At 46.3% G+C, this 24,373-nt stretch overlaps 1 long non-coding RNA gene across 2 annotated transcripts in view; it reads right to left on the reverse strand.

Moving 5' to 3' along the window:
* Positions 1–206: 206 nt before the first annotated feature.
* The window catches only part of LOC126449171 (uncharacterized), a 28,574-nt gene continuing 4,407 nt past the window's right edge, over positions 207–24,373 (reverse strand). For both annotated transcript variants that reach the window (XR_007584372.1, XR_007584373.1), the window contains one exon: positions 207–890. This is a non-coding gene — a long non-coding RNA (uncharacterized LOC126449171). The remainder of the gene's footprint in view (positions 891–24,373) is intronic.

The following is a 24,373-nucleotide window of genomic DNA, read 5'->3' on the forward strand; positions in this document are numbered from 1 at the left end:
GATGGGTTGTGGAGGTCCTGTTACCTGTACCATCACTGGCAAATTTCATTATGTCTCTAAGTTTGTCATCAAATATGTGAAGTCCAGGAATCCTACTCAGTTCACTAGAAAAACAGTTCAAACAAATCATATTAATGAGTTTTATTACAAAAAATTAAAAGACAATACTTAAATCTGACAATTACACAGATGTGTCACAAGCAAAGAGTGACATACAAAATAAGCAATTTCTTCAGTATAACAGTTCCCATGTCTGTGTTACATAGAGTGTACAAGCAAAGTAATGAGCACTGACACTTCTATCCAGCTGCTGGTCGTGAAGTGGCTATTCAACTGGAGCATCACCAGTCAGTCACGGCACTTATGTCCTCTTCACATAGGGCCTGCTGTTGTCTTGTAGTCATCCTGGAGAAGGGTCAGTCAGCGTGCGACTGGCTGACGTCTTCTCACAGCCACCTCTTTTCTATCATTCCCAAATAGCATGCTGGTGCTTGACTTTATGCCGTTACATTGCTCCCCACCAAGGTGATGGACTGTCACTGTATATGGAGCACGAAAACAGTGGGGGAGGCAGCAGGGTGGACACACTAATGGACTGGAAGCTGTGGCTGCAGGGGACGTGAGACTTCCAGTCATACCCCACTATCTGGCCTGTGCACTGGTGGAAATGTCCCCCGGAAGACATCCAGAAGGGTACATGTCCACCTCCTGAGGCCCATACCACAATGTAGAAGGCGTTGGCTACTGCGGCATTTGTGGGTCCAGCTCCATTGGTAGGACGAGAGCAGGCAGAGGCGGCAAAGGCTCCATCTGGATGAGGTTGTCCTGTGGTGTTGTGATGACACCTTCTGGCAACTGCTGTGGCCACACTGTCCTCGGGATCTGTGAATCTGGGGGAAGAGATACAGAAGGATAACTATGCACATGGCAGTGGCGAATTTTATTGTGATGTCGGTGCTGCAATCCGTCTGGGCCTGAAATGAGATACATGCATAGGCCAATTCGACAAAGGATCTCGCCTTGCACCCACCATCTGCTGCTGCTAAAAACCCCGTAAAACACAAAATCATGCAGTTCGAAGCGATACTTCCAGCCTTCTTTTGATTCTGATAAAATGTTCCACTTCACAGTTCGACTGTGGATGGAATGGTGCACTAGTTAGGTGCTGTATGCCATTCATTCTGTATTCACAGAATGATTCAAATTCATTTGATGTGAACTGAGAACCATTGTCCAACACTATGAGTTTAGGCAAATTTTCAAAGGAAACAATTGAGGACAACACCTAAAAAGTGCTATGTGACGTCGTTGAGTTCACTGGCACAGCAAAAGGAAACTTGCTATAAAAGTCAACCCAATCAACCAACGAGTGTTCCAAAAAGATCCCACAAAGTCTATGTGCACACATTGCCATTATGATTGTGACTTAGGCCAAGCAGAAAACATTTGTGGCTGAGCAAACTGATTTTCAACACATGCATGGCACTGTGACATAATCTGTTCTATTCGAGTGTCCATACCCAGCCAAGTGCAGTGTCGACATACTAACTGTTTCATACAAACAATCCCCCAGTGTCCTTGGTGAAGTAACTGCAATACTTCTTTTTGCAAAGCTTTGGGGATCAGCACATGTGACTGTCCACTGTCATTTTGAACAAGAATCACTCCTTTCTGTATAGCGAGGCTATGCCGACATGCAAAGTATCAGCGCGCTACTGCAATGAGTCAGGCCAAGGTGTGCGAATATACACTCCTGGAAATGGAAAAAAGAACACATTGACACCGGTGTGTCAGACCCACCATACTTGCTCCGGACACTGCGAGAGGGCTGTACAAGCAATGATCACACGCACGGCACAGCGGACACACCAGGAACCGAGGTGTTGGCCGTCGAATGGCGCTAGCTGCGCAGGATTTGTGCACCGCCGCCGTCAGTGTCAGCCAGTTTGCCGTGGCATACGGAGCTCCATCGCAGTCTTTAACACTGGTAGCATGCCGCGACAGCGTGGACGTGAACCGTATGTGCAGTTGACGGACTTTGAGCGAGGGCGTATAGTGGGCATGCGGGAGGCCGGGTGGACGTACCGCCGAATTGCTCAACACGTGGGGCGTGAGGTCTCCACAGTACATCGATGTTGTCGCCAGGGACATCGCCTTAGGGAAATGGCAGCAAGAGAGGGGAAGAAAACCAATGTGCACTCCGTGTGCGTACCGGGGGGAGTCATTCCAGATGTGGAAAGGGTCCTTCCGGATGCCATGAAGGGTACAGGGTGCACCCATCTGCAGGTGGTCGCTCATGTCGGCACCAATGATGAGTGTCGCTATGGATCGGAGGAAATCCTCTCTGGCTTCCGGCGGCTATCTGATTTGGTGAAGACTGCCAGTCTCGCTAGCGGGATGAAAGCAGAGCTCACCATCTGCAGCATCGTCGACAGGACTGACTGCGGACCTTTGGTACAGAGCCGAGTGGAGGGTCTGAATCAGAGGCTGAGACGGTTCTGCGACCGTGTGGGCTGCAGATTCCTCGACTTGCGCCATAGGGTGGTGGGGTTTCGGGTTCCGCTGGATAGGTCAGGAGTCCACTACACGCAACAAGCGGCTACACGGGTAGCAGGGGTTGTGTGGCGTGGGCTGGGCGGTTTTTTAGGTTAGATGGCCTTGGGCAAGTACAGAAAGGGCAACAGCCTCAACGGGTGCGGGGCAAAGTCAGGACATGCGGGGAACAAGCAGCAATCGGTATTCTAATTGTCAACTGTCGAAGCTGCGTTGGTAAAGTACCGGAACTTCAAGCGCTGATAGAAAGCACCGAAGCTGAAATCGTTATAGGTACAGAAAGCTGGCTTAAGCCAGAGATAAATTCTGCCGAAATTTTTACAAAGGTACAGACGGTGTTTAGAAAGGATAGATTGCATGCAACCGGTGGTGGAGTGTTCATCGCTGTTAGTAGTAGTTTATCCTGTAGTGAAGTAGAAGTGGATAGTTCCTGTGAATTATTATGGGTGGAGGTTACACTAAACAACCGAACTAGGTTAATAATTGGCTCCTTTTACCGACCTCCCGACTCAGCAGCATTAGTGGCAGAACAACTGAGAGAAAATTTGGAATACATTTCACATAAATTTTCTCAGCATGTTATAGTCTTAGGTGGAGATTTCAATTTACCAGATATAGACTGGGACACTCAGATGTTTAGGACGGGTGGTAGGGACAGAGCATCGAGTGACATTATACTGAGTGCACTATCCGAAAATTACCTCGAGCAATTAAACAGAGAACCGACTCGTGGAGATAACATATTGGACCTACTGATAACAAACAGACCCGAACTTTTCGAATCTGTATGTACAGAGCAGGGAATCAGTGATCATAAGGCCGTTGCAGCATCCCTGAATATGGAAGTTAATAGGAATATAAAAAAAGGGAGGAAGGTTTATCTGTTTAGCAAGAGTAATAGAAGGCAGATTTCAGACTACCTAACAGATCAAAACGAAAATTTCTGTTCCGACACTGACAATGTTGAATGTTTATGGAAAAAGTTCAAGGCAATCGTAAAATGCGTTTTAGACAGGTACGTGCCGAGTAAAACTGTGAGGGACGGGAAAAACCCACCGTGGTACAACAACAAAGTTAGGAAACTACTGCGAAAGCAAAGAGAGCTCCACTCCAAGTTTAAACGCAGCCAAAACCTCTCAGACAAACAGAAGCTAAACGATGTCAAAGTTAGCGTAAGGAGGGCTATGCGTGAAGCGTTCATTGAATTCGAAAGTAAAATTCTATGTACCGACTTGACAGAAAATCCTAGGAAGTTCTGGTCTTACGTTAAATCAGTAAGTGGCTCGAAACAGCATATCCAGACACTACGGGATGATGATGGCATTGAAACAGAGGATGACTCGCGTAAAGCTGAAATACTAAACACCTTTTTCCAAAGCTGTTTCACAGAGGAAGACCGCACTGCAGTTCCTTCTCTAAATCCTCGCACAAACGAAAAAATGGCTGACATCGAAATAAGTGTCCAAGGAATAGAAAAGCAACTGGAATCACTCAATAGAGGAAAGTCCACTGGACCTGACGGGATACCAATTCGATTCTACACAGAGTACGCGAAAGAACTAGCCCCCCTTCTAACAGCCGTGTACCGCAAGTCTCTAGAGGAACGGAGGGTTCCAAATGATTGGAAAAGAGCACAGATAGTCCCAGTCTTCAAGAAGGGTCGTCGAGCAGATGCGCAAAACTATAGACCTATATCTCTTACGTCGATCTCTTGTAGAATTTTAGAACATGTTTTTTGCTCGCGTATCATGTCATTTCTGGAAACCCAGAATCTACTATGTAGGAATCAACATGGATTCCGGAAACAGCGATCGTGTGAGACCCAACTCGCCTTATTTGTTCATGAGACCCAGAAAATATTAGATACAGGCTCCCAGGTAGATGCTATTTTTCTTGACTTCCGGAAGGCGTTCGATACAGTTCCGCACTGTCGCCTGATAAACAAAGTAAGAGCCTACGGAATATCAGACCAGCTGTGTGGCTGGATTGAAGAGTTTTTAGCAAACAGAACACAGCATGATGTTATCAATGGAGAGACGTCTACAGACGTTAAAGTAACCTCTGGCGTGCCACAGGGGAGTGTTATGGGACCATTGCTTTTCACAATATATATAAATGACTTAGTAGATAGTGTCGGAAGTTCCATGCGGCTTTTCGCGGATGATGCTGTAGTATACAGAGAAGTTGCTGCATTAGAAAATTGTAGCGAAATACAGGAAGATCTGCAGCGGATAGGCACTTGGTGCAGGGAGTGGCAACTGACCCTTAACATAGACAAATGTAATGTATTGCGAATACATAGAAAGAAGGATCCTTTATTGTATGATTATATGATAGCGGAACAAACACTGGTAGCAGTTACTTCTGTAAAATATCTGGGAGTATGCGTACGGAACGATTTGAAGTGGAATGATCATATAAAACTAATTGTTGGTAAGGCGGGTACCAGGTTGAGATTCATTGGGAGAGTGCTTAGAAAATGTAGTCCATCAACAAAGGAGGTGGCTTACAAAACACTCGTTCGACCTATACTTGAGTATTGCTCATCAGTGTGGGATCCGTACCAGGTCGGGTTGACGGAGGAGATAGAGAAGATCCAAAGAAGAGCGGCGCGTTTCGTCACTGGGTTATTTGGTAACCGTGATAGCGTTACGGAGATGTTTAGCAAACTCAAGTGGCAGACTCTGCAAGAGAGGCGCTCTGCATCGCGGTGTAGCTTGCTCGCCAGGTTTCGAGAGGGTGCGTTTCTGGATGAGGTATCGAATATATTGCTTCCCCCTACTTATACTTCCCGAGGAGATCACGAATGTAAAATTAGAGAGATTAGAGCGCGCACGGAGGCTTTCAGACAGTCGTTCTTCCCGCGAACCATACGCGACTGGAACAGGAAAGGGAGGTAATGACAGTGGCACGTAAAGTGCCCTCCGCCACACACCGTTGGGTGGCTTGCGGAGTATCAATGTAGATGTAGATGTAGATGTAGTGGTCGGCGGAAGGTGCACGTGCCCGTCGACCTGGGACCGGACCGCAGCGACGCACGGATGCACGCCAAGACCGTAGGATCCTACGCAGTGCCGTAGGGGACCGCACCGCCACTTCCCAGCAAATTAGGGACACTGTTGCTCGTGGGGTATCGGCGAGGACCATTTGCAACCGTCTCCATGAAGCTGGGCTACGGTCCCGCACACCGTTAGGCCATCTTCCGCTCACGCCCCAACATCATGCAGCCCGCCTCCAGTGGTGTCGCGACAGGCGTGAATGGAGGGACGAATGGAGACGTGTCGTCTTCAGCGATGAGAGTCGCTTCTGCCTTGGTGCCAATGATGGTCGTATGCGTGTTTGGCGCCGTGCAGGTGAGCGCCACAATCAGGACTGCATACGACCGAGGCACACAGGGCCAACACCCGGCATCATGGTGTGGGGAGCGATCTCCTACACTGGCCGTACACCACTGGTGATCGTCGAGGGGACACTGAATAGTGCACGGTACATCCAAACCGTCATCGAACCCATCGTTCTACCATTCCTAGACCGGCAAGGGAACTTGCTGTTCCAACAGGACAATGCACGTCCGCATGTATCCCGTGCCACCCAACGTGCTCTAGAAGGTGTAAGTCAACTACCCTGGCCAGCAAGATCTCCGGATCTGTCCCCCATTGAGCATGTTTGGGACTGGATGAAGCGTCGTCTCACGCGGTCTGCACGTCCAGCATGAACGCTGGTCCAACTGAGGCACCAGGTGGAAATGGCATGACAAGCCGTTCCACAGGACTACATCCAGCATCTCTACGATCGTCTCCATGGGAGAATAGCAGCCTGCATTGCCACGAAAGGTGGATATACACTGTACTAGTGCCGACATTGTGCATGCTCTGTTGCCTGTGTCTATGTGCCTGTGGTTCTGTCAGTGTGATCATGTGATGTATCTGACCCCAGGAATGTGTCAATAAAGTTTCCCCTTCCTGGGACAATGAATTCACGGTGTTCTTATTTCAATTTCCAGGAGTGTATTTTAGCAAAATGTTCAAATTTGAATGAGCTTCCATGGCCTGAGGAATTTTCCTATAATTCAGAGGAAATGACTGAAGCAATTCAGAATTGTGAGCATTGATGTGACAACAAGATGCAGCAGAAGCATCAAAGTCTGTATCAGGGTCAATCAGAAGACGTGAAAGTGCATTTGCATTACCATGTTGAGCTGTTGGACGATACACTCTCTCATATTGTTATTGAGACAACAACAAAGGCCATCTTTACAATTTTTGGACAGTTTGTACAGGAACCAGCTTCATTGGATAAAACGAGGACTGCAGTGGCATGTGATCCATTTACTAAGTAGAATTTTCTGCCATACAAATAGTGGTGGAATTTGGTGACACCATACACAATAGCCAATCTTTCTCTATTTGTGAATAGTTACACTGAGATCTGGACAGCACTTTTGATGCAAAAGCAATATGCCTGTCTTTATCACCAAATCTGTGCAAAAGCACTGCACCATTTCCATAGCACTGCACCATTTCCATAAGCGGAAGCGTCAACTTGCAACACAACAGGTAGGTCAAGATAAAAGTGTACCAAGCAGTGATCACTGAGAAATACATCTTTATATTTTTTAAAAGTTTCTTGGCGCTCATCTATCCAAACAAAGGGGATGTTCTTATGATGAAATTGATGCAATGGAGCTGCGATTTGTGTAGCATTTGATATGAACTGAACATAATAGTTCATTTTCCCTAAGACTGACTGCAATTCTGTGACGTTGTGAGGAACTGGCAGGTCCTGTATGGCTAACAAATGTGACTAAAGAGGATGTACACCTTGACTGTTTATGACATGACCAATATACAGCAACTCAGGTTTAAAATTGTCACACTTGTCCAGTGTACATTCTAGTCCTGCATCAGATAACACACGAAACAAACTACACAAATTTTCAGTGTGTTCTTCAGGTGTATGACCTGCTACAACAGTATCATCCAAATAGTTTGAACAGTTTGGTACTTGAGCAGTCAGCTGTTCCAAATACTGTTGGAAAATGGTGGGTGCAGAAGCACTGCCAAAAGGCAAATGCAAATATTTAAACAAGCCCAAATGAATGTTCACGACACATGTTTTGAGATGCTTCGTCTACTAGTATTTGAAGATAGGCATCGCACAAATCAATTTTTGAAAAGTAATGACCAGTGCCTAATCCATTCGTGAGATCCTCTGGGGTGGCAATGGATAATTATCAATCACGGTTTGTAGGATGACTGTAGATTTAAAGTCAACACAGAAGCGAATGTGAGCTGAAGGTTTGGGGAGCAAAACCAGTGGACTTGCCCATTGACTAGCTTGTATGGGCGCAATAGCTCCACTATCTTGCAATTCTTTAAGTTCAGTGGACACTTTGTCCCATAATGCAATGGGAACAGTTCTGCCCAGCAAAATTTCGGCTGAGCATTGTCTTTCATAGTAATATGTGCAATAAAATAACAAAATTGTTAGCCTTGAATAAAGCTTCAGAAAAAGTTCAGGGAATTTCTCCAGCAAGGTACCTACACTGTCTTTGGCACTGAATGCAGTCATTGACAACAGTGTTTCCTGAATGTTAACACCAAAAAAATAAAATAAATCAAGGCCAAATATGTTCTCACAATCGCATGATTGTAGCACATGAAAGTCATAGTTTGCGTACACAAGTGATACATGGCAGGCAAAGTACATTTTCTGAGAACAGGGATGACTTGTCTGTTATAAGCTGTGAGGTGTGTGCTACTTTTAGAAAGGTGTGGGGAGCCTAACAGTTCATATGTGTCACGATTCAGCAATGCAACAGAGGCACTCATGTCCAACTGAAATTTCACATGCTTCCCACTTATATGCAATTGAACAAAAAGTTTGTTGGACTGGCATAGCACTGAAGAAAGTGTTTGCTTGCTAGTTTTGCTAATGACTGCAGCAGGCTTTGAATACACTGCATTGATTACGTGAGTGGGCAGAATTCTTTTGTTTGTTCCGTTGCAAACATACGGATTGTACGTGACCTTCCTTGCTCCAAGTGCAACACTGTGCTTGTCTGGGTGGGCAGTCTTGGCATTTGTGCCACGAATAGCACCAAAGGTATGACTTAATTCTATTTGCCAGGTTGGTTGGTTAGTTTAAAAGAGAGGGGAAGGACGAAACTGCTAGGTCATTGATCCCTTGTTCCAAATAAAACAATGCCACAAGAATGAGAATAAAACAAGCGAGACTGACAACACAAAACGAAGAGAAAGGGAAAACCACAAGGATGAACAAAGGGCGACAAACACTTAAATGGACAAAAGGGGACAAGAAAACCACAGAAACACAATAAATAGGTAGAAGATATTAAAACGACAAAGCAGATTACAAGATGCCAGCCACTCTGCAGCACATTAAAACCTCCACCCTAAGAGCACTAGGGTGGAGGACACAGAGGGACAAAGGACATGCGCTAAAACTTAGATCAAATGATAAAACCCACCCTCAGGTATAAAAAGTATAATTAAATCACCCGATAAGGCATTGTCAGATAAAATAAGTGGCAACGAGTCCGGTAACCGAAGATTTCGTCACAGGGCAGTCAAAGTGGAACAGTGCACCAGAATATGGGCCACTGTCAACCGGGTGCCGCACTGACACTGAGGCAGGCCTTCACGGTGCAGGAGGTAGTTGTGCACAAGCATGGCCCATGTGGAGCCAGCATAGAACCACAGAGTCCCTGTGATAGGCCCGCATGGAGGACTGCCACACATTCGTAGTCTCCTTAATGACACACAGTTTGATGTGGTTACTAAGACTATGCCATTCCGTCTCCCAAAGCCGGAAAACCTGGTGGCACAAAAACAAACGCAGGTCAGTAATTGGAATGCCAATCTCCATAAGTGGTTTCCGTGTAGCCTGTTTGGCCAGCCTGTCAGCAAGTTCATTGCCTGCGATTCCGACATGTCCTGGGGTCCACACAAACGCCACTGAACGACCGGACTGTTCCAGGGCATAAATGGACTCCTGCATGGTTGCTGCCAGAGGATGATGAGGTTAGCACTGGTCGATAGCTTGTAGGCTGCTCAAGGGGTCAGTACACAGAAGAAATGACTCCCCAGGGCCTGAACAGATGTGCTCAGGAACACGAGATATAGCCATCAGCTCTGTAGTGAAAACACTGCAGCCATTTGGCAAGGAATGCTGTTGAATATGTCCTCCATGGACATATGCAAAGCCGACGTGACCATCAGCCATCAAGCCTTCGGTGTAAACCCCTTCATTGCCTCGGTACATGTCAAGAATCGAGAGGAAATGACAGCGGAGATCTGCGGGGTGAACTGAGTCCTATGGGCCGTGCGAAAGGTCCAGGCAAAGCTGCGGCCTGGGTGTAAACCATGGAGATGTATGTGAATGGATCTTGGGTATAGGTGGTAAAGGCAAGGACTCCAGTTCAGACAGAAGGGATTGGACGCGAACTGCAATTGTAAGCCCTGACCTGGGCTGCCGATGCGGGAGATGAACCACCATTTGTGGGAAAAGGCGATGGTAATTTGGTTGAGCAGGAGAACTACAAACGTGTGCAACGTAACTGGCGAGCAGTTGGGCATGCCTGACCTGCAATAGAGGGACACCAGCCTCTGCCAGGACGCTGGTCACCAGACTCGTCCTAAAAGCTCCCACCACTAGTCGAACGCCACAGTGGTGCACTGGCTCGAGTATACACAATGCTGAGGGCGCCGCCAAATCATAAACCAGACTCCCATAGTCAAGGCAGAATTGAACAAGGGCTCTCAGAGCTGCAGCAGCATACAGTGGTTTGCACCGCAGTTGGTGTTCCTCAGGCAGCGGAGGTGCTGCCAGCACTTCCGCTTAAGCTGGCGAAGGAGAGGAATCCCAGTTAATTAGGCGTCAAAAACCAGTCCTAAAAATTGATATGTCTCCACTACAGTGAGGGAATCATCAGTAAGGTAGAGTTCTGGTTCCGGATGAAAGGTACAATGCCGACAGAAGTGCATAAAACATGACTTTGTGGCTGAAAACTGGAAGCCATGGGCTAGAGTCCATGACTGTGCCTTGTAGATGGGTCCCTGTAGGCACCTCTCAGCAACACCAGTACCAGATGGAGCAGTACGAAATGCAGAAGTCGTCTGCATACCGGGGGGGGGAGGGGGGGGGGGGGTGAGACGGATGGCCCTACAGCTGCTGCTAGACTGTTAATGGCCACTAAAAATAGAGATATACTCAATACAGAGACCTGCAGGACCCCATTCTCCAGGATATGGGGGGGGGGGGGGGGGGGGGACTATGGGAGGCGCCAACTTGGACACGGAAAGTACGAAGCGACAGGAAATTCTGGATAAAAAACGGAAGCGGGCACCGGAGACACCACTCGCATAATGTGGCAAGGATATGATGTCGCCAGGTGGTGTCATATGCTTTTCGTAAATCAAAAATGACGGTAACAAGGTACTGGCGTCTGGGGAAGGCTGTTCGGATGGCGGACTCGAGGGACACAAGATTATCAGTGGTACAGCGACCCAGGCGGAAACAGCCCTGGCATGAAGCCAGTAGGCCACGTGACTCCAGGACCCAAACCAACCATCGACACACCATACATTCCAACAGCTTACAAAGAACATTGGTGAGGCTGATGGGCTGATAGCAGTCCAAATCAAGCAGGTTTTGGCCGGGTTCGGGGACTGGTATTATGGTGCTCTCCCGTCAGTGCAAGGGAAAGATGCCATCGCACCAGATCCAGTTGAAGATCACAAGATGTTGCTTGTAGTCAGATGAGAGATATTTAATCACCTGACTGTGGATCTGATCTGGCCCAGGAACTGTGTCAGGGGAATGTGCAAGGGCACTGAGGAGCTCCCACTCTGTAAATGGGGCATTATTGGGTTCACTGTGGCGTGTAGTGAACAAGAGGACTTTCCCTTCCATCCATAGTTTGAGAGTGCAAAAGGCTGGGGAGGGGGGAGGGTGTAATTCTCCAACGCAGAGGCACGAGCACAGCGCTCAGCAAAGTGCTCAGCAATCGCGTTTATGTTGGTAGATAACATGCCAGTTATGTTGACACTGGGAACACCTGTTTGGGTCTGGTACCCAAAAACTCGTTTGATCTTTTCCCAGACTTGGGAAGGTGACACTCCTGTTTCTGTCTTTTGATAAGCTGACAAATGTGGGACCGAAGCTGTTTAAAGTCTATGATGTGCTCCAGGGAATGGTGTCGCTTATGCCTCTGTAGAGCTCTCTGATGCTCCTTAATTGCCTCAGCGACTTCCGGTGACCACCAATGGACTGTCTTTTGCCGGGGGCACCCTGAAGAACGAGGGATCACGTTTTCCGCCGCAGAAATGATCATTGTAGTTACCTGCTCAACCACCACATTGATGTTACCATGTGGGGGAGATTCAGCGGTGACAGCACAGGTGAAAGCATCCCAGTCTGCCTTGTTTAAAGGCCATCTGTGCAGTCATCTGTGGGCCTGACGCTGGAGCAGTGACAGGAAGATGGGGAAGTGGTCACTACAACACAGCTCGTCATGTGCTCTCCAGTGGATAGATGGGAGAAGGCCAGGACTGCAAACCGAGAGATCAACGGCCGAATATGTGCCATGTGCCACACTGAAATGTGTGGGGGCACCTGTATTTAAAAGGCAGAGGTCGAGTTGTGACAGTAAATTTTCGACATCTCTGCCTTGACCAGCAAGCACAGTGCCACCCCACAAGGGGTTATGAGTGTTAAAATCTCCCAAAAGTAGGAAAGGCTTAGGGACTTGATGAATCAGTGCAGCCAATGCATTTAGGGGTACTGCACCATATGGAGGAAGGTATACGTCTCAGACAGTCATTTCCTGCGTCATCCTTATCCTGACAGCCACAGCTTCAGGAAGGATTTGAAGTGGCACAAGTTCACTGCATATTGAGTTCAGGACATAGACACGAACTCCACCTGACACTCTGTTATAGTCGCTATGGTTCTTGTAATGCTGGGGACCAGATTTCCTGGGGGGCATTGCAGAAAGCAGATGTAAAGCTTAAGAGTTGCTGTAGCTCAGCCAGGTGGTGGAAGAAACCGCTGCAATTCCAATGAAAGATGATTTTATAGTCAGGCTGGGAAGGCATGAAGAGTGCAAGGAGGCAGGTTATGTCTCAGGGTCACCTACTGCCACCAATTGTGTATTTGTAGCCATTGTGATGGTGGATGAGGTGTCAGTGAGATCCAGGTCCACAGGGGATGCTAAGATCTCCACTGCACCCTCAGATGCAGAATTGGTAGGGAGTGGTGGTGCTGCGGCCACCAGAGAGTCCTGTTTCTTAGCAAACTTCTTCTTAGTTTGCTTGCTGTCTCACTTCCCTTTAGGAGTTTGCTGGAAAGCTGTCTCCAAAGCAGCTTTAGGCACGGAGGAAGACCATGAAGCTCTTCATTCAGCAGCTTTTGGCTCCTTGAGCCACTGGCGAGTGTCCGTCGTGGCACAATTGGAGACCTTGGGAGAGAGGGCCCCAAGGGACCCCTTCTGCACAACACAAGAGGGGCCGAAGGAGGCTGTTGCTTCTCTGGCAGGGGGGAAGAGACCAATATCCCCTGCGTTCAGGGGGGCCTTGATCCCGAAGTAGGTGCTTTGGGAGCAATGGAGGAAGATTTGCCTCCTACCACAAAGGGGGCAGATGTATTCTGGTGGCTTAGAGGGCCCACTGTTCGTGGCACAGAGTGAGGAACCACTGGCACTTGGGATAGCAATGGTGATGTAGCTGCAGCATATGTTGACATCAGCTGAATGGGGTGTAATCTTTCAAATTTACGTTAATTCTCTGTGTAAGTCAACCGGTCCAGGGTCTTGTACTCCATAATTTTCCAGCCCTTTTGGAGTACTGGTCAGTCTGGTGAGCAGGGAGAGTGGTGCTCTCCACAGTTGATGAAAGTGGGAGGAGGCGCACATGGAGTACGTGGGTGCAGTGGACATCCGCAGTCTCGACATGTGGCACTGGAAGTGCAGCGGGAAGACATGTGCCTGAACTTCCAGCACTTAAAGCACTGCACAGGGGGAGGGGCATATGGCTTAACATCACAGCAGTAAACCATCAACTTGACCTTTTCATGCAATGAATCACCCTCAAAGGCCAAGATGAAGGCACCGGTAGCAACCCTGTTGTCTTTGGATCCCCTGTAAATGCGCCAGGTGAAATGAACACCCCACCACTCTAAATTGATGTGGACTCATTGTCAGACTGCAAGAGGAGATCGCAATGGAAAATGATCCCGTGGACCATGTTGAGGCTTTTATGGGAAGTGATGGAAACAGGAATATCACCCAGCATGTCACAGGCGAGTAATACTCGGGATTGGGGTGGGGATGCTCCTCAAGGTGTTCAATGAAAAATTGAGGCTTCATAGGTAGAAAGGAGTCCCCATCAGTTCTGCTCCAGACTAAAAACCGAGGCGAATATGGCTCTGTCCGTTCTGTAGCCCTACATTCTTCCCATGATATAGTGAGGGAGGGAAATGGTTTAGGGTGATACCTGTTGGCACTGTACTCGATCCTGCCCTTCTCAGAGACTACTGGGGCCATACGGTCACCAGCAAGAAATGACTTAGTCCACTTCACTGGGGGTCATCCACCCTGATGCCACCCACTCTGATCAGGGGCTCTCCCCACAGGCACCACCCAGCCACAGCAAAGGCCAACTGGCATGATGGCCATTGCCGGGAGTCCTGATGCCCCAGGAAGGCAGGCATCTACTCCTCAGCATACATAGGGAGTTTACAGCTCAGGCATCAGCAGTGTGATCCCTCTGTTGTCAGAAGGCTACCACCAAATGGGTAAATGACAGCCCCACCACAATGGACTGGCTACCATGCTGGATATTGGGTGCAGAGAAATCCAATATTGTTACAGGGTGAAAGAGGACAGGAGACAATGGAAGAAGATGACATACTCCGGAAAGTGTCCACACCCAAATAGTTGAATCGCTGGTGGAGATGCCAAGCCATGACAAGAGATTCAGGAGATCGAATCTAAGGGCACTATGGATAACTCATGCACCACATAAGGCATCATTCCCCATATGGCCTGCACTTTGTAGAATTTTGAAAGTGGCTGGTCAAACTATAGAAAGGGACCTCAACTCATAGGGCCGAAAAGTGTGAGACTCCTTTTAGTCACTTCTTACGACAGGTAGAAATACCTCGGGCCTATTCTCACCCCAAGACCCACAGGGGATCTATTAACCTGTTTAGAGAGCTGTTTACATGGCATGGTGCACATGAACTGTTTCTGCCTAAAGAGCCAGTCATGAGCAAGGGACGACTCAACCTGGCTGCTCAAATTTATCGGCGAACACGGTACCTGAATCATACTCATCTTGTATTTGCATGTGTTAAAATGATGGATATGAGTGTTTCAAAATCTGTTCTCTAAGTCTGACATCAGTTACATTGTACACGATCGCATCACATAACATAACATCAGAATATAAAGCACCACAAGCACATTTGAATTTGCATTTCTTCGTCATACCCATCAAATCTGTTACACACTGACGATAAGTTTTTTCTGACCTTTTCTTGTAATGAAAGAATGGTACCTAGCTGCCACTACATTCACTTGTTGGTCATAATACTTAGAGAATCTACAACCTGATCATAGGAAAGTTTACTCAGAGTGGCATTAGGGAACAATTTCTGAATGAAGCAAAAAACTGCGCTTCCTACTGTTGGTAAAAAGTAATGTAGTTTCACAGTAACTGGTACTTTCGTCTCTGTGGCAATTTCAAAGCCACTGTAAATGCTCAATGCCTTATCGACACTTACCCTATGCTTCGACCTGAAGAATTGTTCACTAAACTTCCTGGAGGCCAGTATTTTTCTAAACTTGACCTGTCAGAAGCTTATCATCAACTTCCTCTCGTCGCTGCTTTCCGGCAGTTTCTGGTCCTTAACACGCCTTTCGGCCTCTACCAATACCAACGATTGCCATTCGGGGTTGCCAGCGCCCCTGCTTTCTTTCAGCGATTCTTGGAACAATTATTGTTCACTGTCCTTGGGTGTATAAATTACCAGGACGACATTGTTGTCACTGGCTCCACCACTGATGAACATCTTCAAAATCTCCGCACACTTTTTCATGTCTTAGAGACAGCCGGTCTTAAGTGTAATCTTCAGAAATCAAAATTTTTCTGCATCTATCACGTACTTGGCGTTTCAACTCTCTCGGGATGGTATTCATCCACTTCAGCAAACTGTCGCTGCGATCGATGCCCTTCCTCGCCCTACATCTGTTAAGGAACTGCAGGCCTTCTTAGGAAAAATAGCATACTATCACAGGTTTTCACCGTCTGCTGCTTCGGTGGCTCAGCCATTGCATTGCCTGTTGCATAAAAACATGCCTTTTCACTGGTCCTCGCCATGCGATGTGGCTTTCCAGAAATTGAAGACTATGCTGAAACAGGCCTCATGCCTGGCTGCTTATCGACCTGGCCAACGTCTTGTTCTTGCCACGGACGCCTCTCAATACGGGGTTGGTGCAGTCCTTGCGCACTGTTTTTCTGACGGTTCTGAACAACCCATTGCTTATGCCTCCAAAATGCTCACGGATGCCCAACAAAAGTATTCTCAAATTGAAAAAGAAGCTTTGGCCATTATTTATGCTCTTCATAAGTTTGGTGTTTTTCTCTATGGATCCAAATTTCATCTTGTTACGGATCACAAACCACTTGTTTCCTTGTTTCATCCATCAACATCACTTCCCGACAAGGCTGCACACCACCTCCAGCGTTAGGCTCTTTACTTGTCTCGTTGTAATTATGAGATTCATTTCCGGTCGACGGCTCAACATGCGAATGCTGATGCACTGTCTCGCCTTCCCATGGGTCCTTATCTGGCATTTGATAGGGACAAACTTTTGTGTTTCCACCTGGATGTTGCCAAGCAGCGGGTTGTGGACGGATTCCCCATCACTGGGGACCGGCTGGTGGCTGCTACGGGTTCTGACCTTACCCTCTCCCGGGTTTTACGCTGTATTCAGAAGGGTTGGCCAGATCGTCCATCCGCTAAGACTTCTGATCTTGCGGAACTACTACACTTTGCGTTACCGCCTCACTGCTAGGGATGGTGTTATCCTCCTTTCCACCGAAAATGCTTCTCCGTGTGTTGTGGTACCTGCGTCTTTGCGTGCTTTGGTCTTGCGCCTCCTTCACCAAGGGCACTGGGGTGTCTCTCACAGAAAATTTCTGGCGCGCCGTCATGTGTACTGGCCCAGCATCGACTCTGAAATTGCACACATGGTCGCTGCCTGCGGCCCTTGTGAGTCACAGGCCACCACCCTGAAGTCATCTTTGTCACTGTGGCCTTCACCTGAGAAGCCCTGGGAGCGTATTCATGCTGACTTCACGGGACCTTTTTTAGGTACAACTACTCTAACTTTCCTTTCATTGTCTGTTGCACGTCGCCTACCACCGCAGCAACCACCAATGCCCTAGCTCACATTTTCTCTTTGGAAGGCCTTCCCTCTACTCTTGTCACTGATAATGGTCCACAATTTGCCTCTTCCGATTTTTCGGATTTTTGTGCCCGTCATGGCGTCATGCATGTCACGGCCCCTCCGTTCCATCCACAGTCAAACAGTGAGGCTGAACGACTGTTCGCACATTTAAAGCTCAGATGAGGAAACTCCTGACTTCTTCTGCTGCTGATGATGCCCTTCTCCAATTTCTGGCTTCTTACCGTTTCACCCCCATGGGCGACGACAGCCCGGCTGCGCTCTTACACGGCCGACAGCCCTGCACGCTACTTCATATTCTGCGGTCTTCCACTTCACGTCTGCGGGTGCCTTTGCTTGACTGGTTCACCGCCAGCTACCTTGTATGGGTATGGGGATATGGCAAGCGGCAAAAATGGAGTCCTGGCCGCATCTTACGACACCGTGGCCAACGCCTGTATGAACTCCAGACGGACACGGGTGTTGCAGTGCGTCATTCAGACCAGCTTCAGCCTCGTGTGCCGACGACGCCTGTTCCGGATGCCACTACACCACCATCAGCTCTACCTGATGCTCGGGATCCTGGAATCTCTCATTGCTCACAACGCAGTCCTCTCACCATCATATCGGTGCCAGCACAAGAACTGACGCCAACAGGAGACATGCCCATGCAGGAACCAGATGACCATCATCTGTCGGAGCAACACTACTCGCCTCCTTCTTCCACGGACGCGGACGCATCACCCATGTCTCCTGTTATAACAACCGGACTTGCCGCAATGGGCAGATTGGTGCACGGGGCCCCAGCAGATTCGACCCCCACGTCTCCTGTCATCTCGACCCGTTATCATCGGGGACACTTCCGTCCGTACGGGAAGCCTCCTCCTCAAGAATTTACGGCCAGTCAAACAACACCTATGTACGTTAGCAATCTATGGGCCACCTCCATCAAGACCTGTGCAAAAACTTCAAAGGGGGGGGGGAAAGTGTTGTGACTCGCCGATCTTTCAAAGTGCCACTGTGCAGTTACGCACCTCCTCTACACACGGTGCTGTATGTCAGCCATGCAGCAGCAGTGCCACCTAAGTGGCCAGCCAGCCAGCGGCCACTAGACTCGGACTCAGTTTATGATTTGACTGTTAAAGTGACACACGTCTTACTCTGTTTACTTGATCTGTGACTTTCATGTATTGCGTCGTCCTTGTAATATATTTGTTCAACTTGAAGTTATAACACGACCCCTCACATGGTTCCATTGCTAGCAGTTATCTTTGCAGACATGTACAGCTGTGCCTGCTGTAATAAAAGAAGTGATGATTGACATAGATCAGCATATGAATCCTCTTCTGCTAATCACTCCTTATTCACAGTGTCTTCATCCAAACTTGTGTCATGTACATAATTATCATCTTCGTCAGTGAAGTCAATTTCCAATTCAACTTCATAATTTTCTTTGTTTTCCACTTACTCTGTCTAATGTTTGCTGTAATCTGTCATTCTAACCACATATGTGTAATGCAAACATGGAATATTACTTTAGTATGATTGACTGCTTTAATACTACCTATGTATATATTGTTTACTGACACACTCTATACCCTCATGAGTTTGTCACAGTTGGATCAATGAAGTAAGAAATAAATAAATAAGAGATGTTCATCAGAAAGTCTACGCTGATGACACATGTTCGAAAACGTGCTTTGTGGACAAAAAAGATATAAATTATGGTTGACTGGAATTTCCATGTGCCAAATTGCAACACTGAGAAGCAAATGCGCTGCATGACTGCTGACTGTTGCCACTCCATTGTTGGATGATCTACATACATTAAAAAAGGAAATTACAGTGGGTTCGAATTGACCCCTTCCGCCATTCTAGGTATATTGAATGAAATGTTGAAAAATATATAAGTATTCTGCAAATCCTAATACATGACTGCAAAGAGGAGAAAAAAATTAGGAAAATTCATTTGATTTTGTTAATGAAGTAAATAAATCAGATACGACAATGAAGGAAAAAATATGACAGCTGTCTTTTGACCACTTCCACTGTTTTACTGTCAAATGTCACACTGCACAGTACAGTTGGTTTAATGTGGAACTCACACCATAGCTATCATATTGCAATTCTTCTGTAATTTGTAGCTGAATCCATTTACGTTATGACATTTTCAGCACCATATAGTGGGAAAATTTTCATAAATTTTTATTGTTTCCATCACATTTCTGTAATAACTTCAAGTTGAACAAATATATTTCAAGGAAGACGCAATACATGAAAGTCACAGATCAAGTAAACAGAGTAAGACGTGTGTACACTTTAACAGTCAAATCATAACTGAGTCCAAATCTAGCGGTTGCTGGCTGGTTGGCTGCTTAGGTGGCGCTGCTGCTGCATGGCTGGCAGACAGCGCCGCATGTAGAGGACGTGCGTAACTGCGTGGCGGCACTTTGAAAGATGCAACAGGTGATGCAACGGCTGAGCCACCGAAGCAGCAGATGGTGAAAACCTGTGATAGTATGCTATTTTCCCCAAGAAGGCCTGCAGTTCCTTAACAGATGTAGGGCAAGGATGAGCATCGATCGCATTGACAGTTTGCTGAAGCGGATGAATACCATCCCGAGAGAGTTGAAACCCCAAGTACATGATAAATGCCAGAAAAAATTTTGATTTCTGAAGATTACACTTAAGACCGGCTGTCTCTAAGACATGAAAAAGTGTACGGAGATTTTGAAGATGTTCGTCAGTGGTGGAGCCAGTGACAACAATGTCGTCCTGGTAATTTATACACCCAGGGACAGTGAGCAATAATTGTTCCAAGAATTGCTGAAAGATAGCAGGGGTGCTGGCAACCCCGAATGGCAATCGTTGGTATTGATAGAGGCCGAAAGGCGTGTTAAGGACCAGAAACTGCCGGGAAGCAGCGTCAAGAGGAAGTTGATGATAAGCTTCTGACAGGTCAAGTTTAGAAAAATACTGGCCTCCAGCAAGTTTAGTGAACAATTCTTCAGGTCGAGGCATAGGGTAAGTGTCGATAAGGCATTGAGCATTTACAGTGGCTTTGAAATCGCCACAGAGACGAATATCACCATTTGGCTTAGCAACAAAAATGACAGGAGAGGACCACTCACTGGAAGTGACAGGAAGCAAGACCCCTGAAGCAGTGAGACAATCCAGCTCCCGTTTGACCTGATCACAAAGGGCCACAGGAATGGGTCAAGCCCGAAAAAACTTGGGCCGAGCAGTGGGTTTGAGCGTGATATGAGCTTCAAAGTCGTTTCCATGGCCTAACCCGGGACAAAAAAGGGACGACAATGTCGTCAACAAGGAATCCAGTTGAGAATAAGGAATAGCATCAGAGACGATATTGACAGAGTCATCTATGGAGAACCCAAAAACACGAAAGGCATCGAAACCAAAAAGATTCTCCGTGTTACTGTGGTCGACCACAAATATGGGAACAGTGCGAACGACAGATTTGTAAGATACCTCAGCATCAAATTGTCCCAAGAGAGAAATCTTCTGTTTATTGTAAGTCCGTAATTGCTTAGTGACAGGTGACAGGATTGGAGAACCCAACTGAAGATACGTCTGAGAATTGATGATAGTGGCAGCAGAACCAGTATCCACCTGCATGCGAACATCTTGACCAAGTATTTGGACAGTGAGGAATAACTTCCCTGAAGGGGAAGAAGTATAATTGACAGACAACACAGAATCAGAATCAGTGTCATGTTCATGAACATAATATATGAGGTCGCATTTGCAAACGGATGACACATGACCCCTTTTTTTTGCATTTGTGACACACGGCCCAACATTGTGGACAATCTTCTCGTGAATGTTTCGTAAAACACCATGGACATGAAGGAAGTTGCCGTGGGTTTTGCTGTAGTTTCTTAGAGGTTTGTTTACGGCTAGGCCGAGGCTGCGCTTGGGAGCGTACTGCGGCCACGTCGGCCGGCGGGGACACGCCACACGCTTCGTCAACAGTGCACAGAGGTTGTATTCCCCCGACGTCACCCCAGGCCTCTATTTGCACTCCAGCAATGCGAGGAATTTCAAAAGACTGAGCGATGGATAGGACTTCATCTAGAGTCGGATTTGCCAACTGAAGGCACGTTGCCAAACTTCTATGTTGGGCGCCGATCGGATAATAGCATCCCGTGCCATGGAATCGGCGTAGGACTCTTTGTGAAATTCAGTAACAAATTGACACTTTCTACTGAGGCCGTGAAGTTCAGCAACCCAAGTGCGATAGGATTGATTTGGTAGTTTTTGACAACGATAAAAGGCAACACGAGAGGCTACCACATGCGTATGCTTTTGAAAATAGGCGGACAGAAGTGAGCACATTTCAGCAAAGGACAAAGACGCAGGATCTTTCAAAGGAGCCGATTGTGACAACAACCGATACATTTTAAGTGAAATCCATTAAACGAACAGATACTTACAAGTTTGTTTGTCCGCGACATGAAATGCCAAGAAGTGCTGTCAAAGACGTTTTTCGTAATCAGACCAGTCTGCCGCCGTCTCGTCGTAAGGAGGAAAAGTAGGTAGAGACAACGGCGAGAGACGCACCGCATTTGATGCCGCGACGAAATCACGAATCGCATTTGTGAGAAGCGTTTGCTGTTCTGTAAGACCTAGCAATAGTTGCTCTAAAGTAGCCATGGAAACATGTGGATCAATGATGGAAAAGAAAAATCGCTACCTCATCACCAATTGTAATAACTTCAAGTTGAACAAATATATTTCAAGGAAGACGCAATACATGAAAGTCACAGATCAAGTAAACAGAGTAACACGTGTGTAAACTTTAACAGTCAAATCATAACTGAGTCCAAATCTAGCGGTCGCTGGCTGGTTGGCCGCTTAGGTGGCGCTGCTGCTGCATGGTTGCCAGACAGCACCACATGTAGAGGACGCGCGTAACTGCGCGGTGGCACTTTGAAAGATCAGTGAGTCACAACAATTTCCCATTTCTTTGATTATATTCCATTCAAATTTGACATCGTTCTGAGTAGCTATTCTTTTTTTATGGCATTTTGAACCTGGAACTTTAATTATAATCACCCTGTTGTATGAAAATAAACATAAGTCTGATATGACCTGCTGATGACAAAAAGGGAAGAGGACACATACTTTCATAGGGCCAATCCACAGAACAACTTATAGGAAGCTACAGTGAGCATACTGTTACCTTCTCATAAACATGTATAACGAGTGAAATTGTTTGCAAATCTGTGATGAGGAGAACAAGTAAGACATGATGTTCATCACTTTATTAATAAAGGTATTACCTAACCAGGTAGCTGAGCATATTAAAGCAGCCCTTCTGGGATGTGAGGTGGTGAGCTTGATCCAGATTTAATCTGACTTGTGGATTAATGATGAGGGCTGCTGAGTAGGCCAGACAGGATGTGGTTTTTAGACTGTTTCCCACATCCAACGAGGTAAATGCTGGTCTGGTACGCACATTCTGCCTCAGCTACATGCTATGCAAACTTTTAGCAAACATTCTTACACTTGAACATAAATTTAGATGCAGGTGATAGGTGGGGTACACCAATTCTATCTTGGTTGGGGGGGGGGGGGGGGGCATTTGGAAGGGCATCTGGCCAACACTTACCACTAACATTGCTCAAACACTTATAAATACTGACCCTGTAGAAGAAATGTGAAAAGGGAAAAGAAGAAGAACAAGAAAAGTAAAGCTATTAACCCTTTAACAGCTCTCTTGTAAGTAAGTTAATCCTTTTTTGTGGATGGTGTAAACACTCTCCACAGGAGTGTTGCAATACATCTCTTTTAGACAAATGCAAGGAGATTTTACCTGCATTTGTATCCTCGCTCCTTCCATATGGATCTCGATCCTGTTCGTGTTCAACGGTAACACTGGAACAATCTTATTAATGTAGTCTAGGTATCATTCTCCCCTTTACTTTGTGCTTAGGAACCTGTTGCAGTTGGGGGAGGAATTTGCAGAACTCTTAAGAGATTTCTGGGAAACCTCTAAAGCCATTCAACTTGTATTTATTGAACTGTGTTCAGCATATGGTAAAACCTCAATTCTGCAATTGCACAATTTATGCCCTGGTCTCTTTGAAGTACCTTTCTACAATTTTAAGCTCTTTCATAGTTGACTGTTTATTTCTAGATGGGAACACACTGTTTTATATCATTCATGTGATAGTGGAGGAATTTGCTCAGTTTTATTTTGCTCAACATTTTATTGGAGAAGATAGAGTTCTTTCAATGGATACATATTTTGTTAGTATATGTACATATTTTACTACTCAATCCAGAATACTCTGTATTGTTGAATTCAATGTGGAAGACTGTACCTTATAATTCCTTTTCATGTGCACTTTGATGGGTAAGTTTTACCTCTTTCATCTTCTGCCTTACAATATAAAACAACTATCCAATTAAAACCACTATCTCTACTTTACACTGTTAATTACTTGGACAGTTAAAACAAGTAAGCTACGTTCTCTTCTATATTTATGTAGGAATATACTGTATTTACTTGACGCTGCATGTCAAGACAATATGGTCACTGAGCTAGAACAGTTTGTCGTAATACAAGCACAGAAGAAACAGGCACAAACAGATGACACATGAAATTAATATGAAGGGAAAAAGTGCAAGTACTAAGACTGGTTGCTTACAGGCAGAATAGAATAAAATGCAAAAGAATGAATGGGAGATCGAAATAGTAGTAATTGTTCCCTGTCACTCAAGGAGAAGGAAGGCTAACGCAAAACAAGGAGATGATATAAATAAGAAAAAAGAAGTGAAGATTAGGTTTTAACATCCCATTGATGACCATAAAGAAGGATAATGTCTGGGGAAGAAACAAAGTATGAAGACGAAAATATAAGAAAGAATTCTGTAAAAATTCAGATGGCAGTAATCACATCAACAAAGAGTCTAAAACACAGTATGCATCTACTAAACATTTTAAAAATGTAGGAAACCTCAAGTACGCAGCTGGGATGTTCAACAGAAAGTAAGCAATTCAGTAGACATTAGAGGAGGTCTGAAGGAAGAAGCGCAGACGGAGATATGGAAGCATCTGATCCTGCCCGTCTGCTTTGACCCATGACGTCACAAATATGGCGGAAACGACCATAAACCACGATTCCAATATGGTGCATATAAAGTAGTTACGTACACATTATGAGGACGAAAATACATCGAAAAGCAAACATACACACATTCCACAAAAAGTCTGACACTAACGGGACAGGCGCGGGAAATAGGGGGTTTCTGGGTGGGGACAAACTAAATATAAACAAATTTAGACACCCACCCCCTTACAAAACCACGCAAAACGAGGAAAAA

The sequence above is a fragment of the Schistocerca serialis genome, unplaced genomic scaffold (genome assembly GCF_023864345.2).
Source record: "Schistocerca serialis cubense isolate TAMUIC-IGC-003099 unplaced genomic scaffold, iqSchSeri2.2 HiC_scaffold_711, whole genome shotgun sequence".
Taxonomy (NCBI): domain Eukaryota; kingdom Metazoa; phylum Arthropoda; class Insecta; order Orthoptera; family Acrididae; genus Schistocerca; species Schistocerca serialis.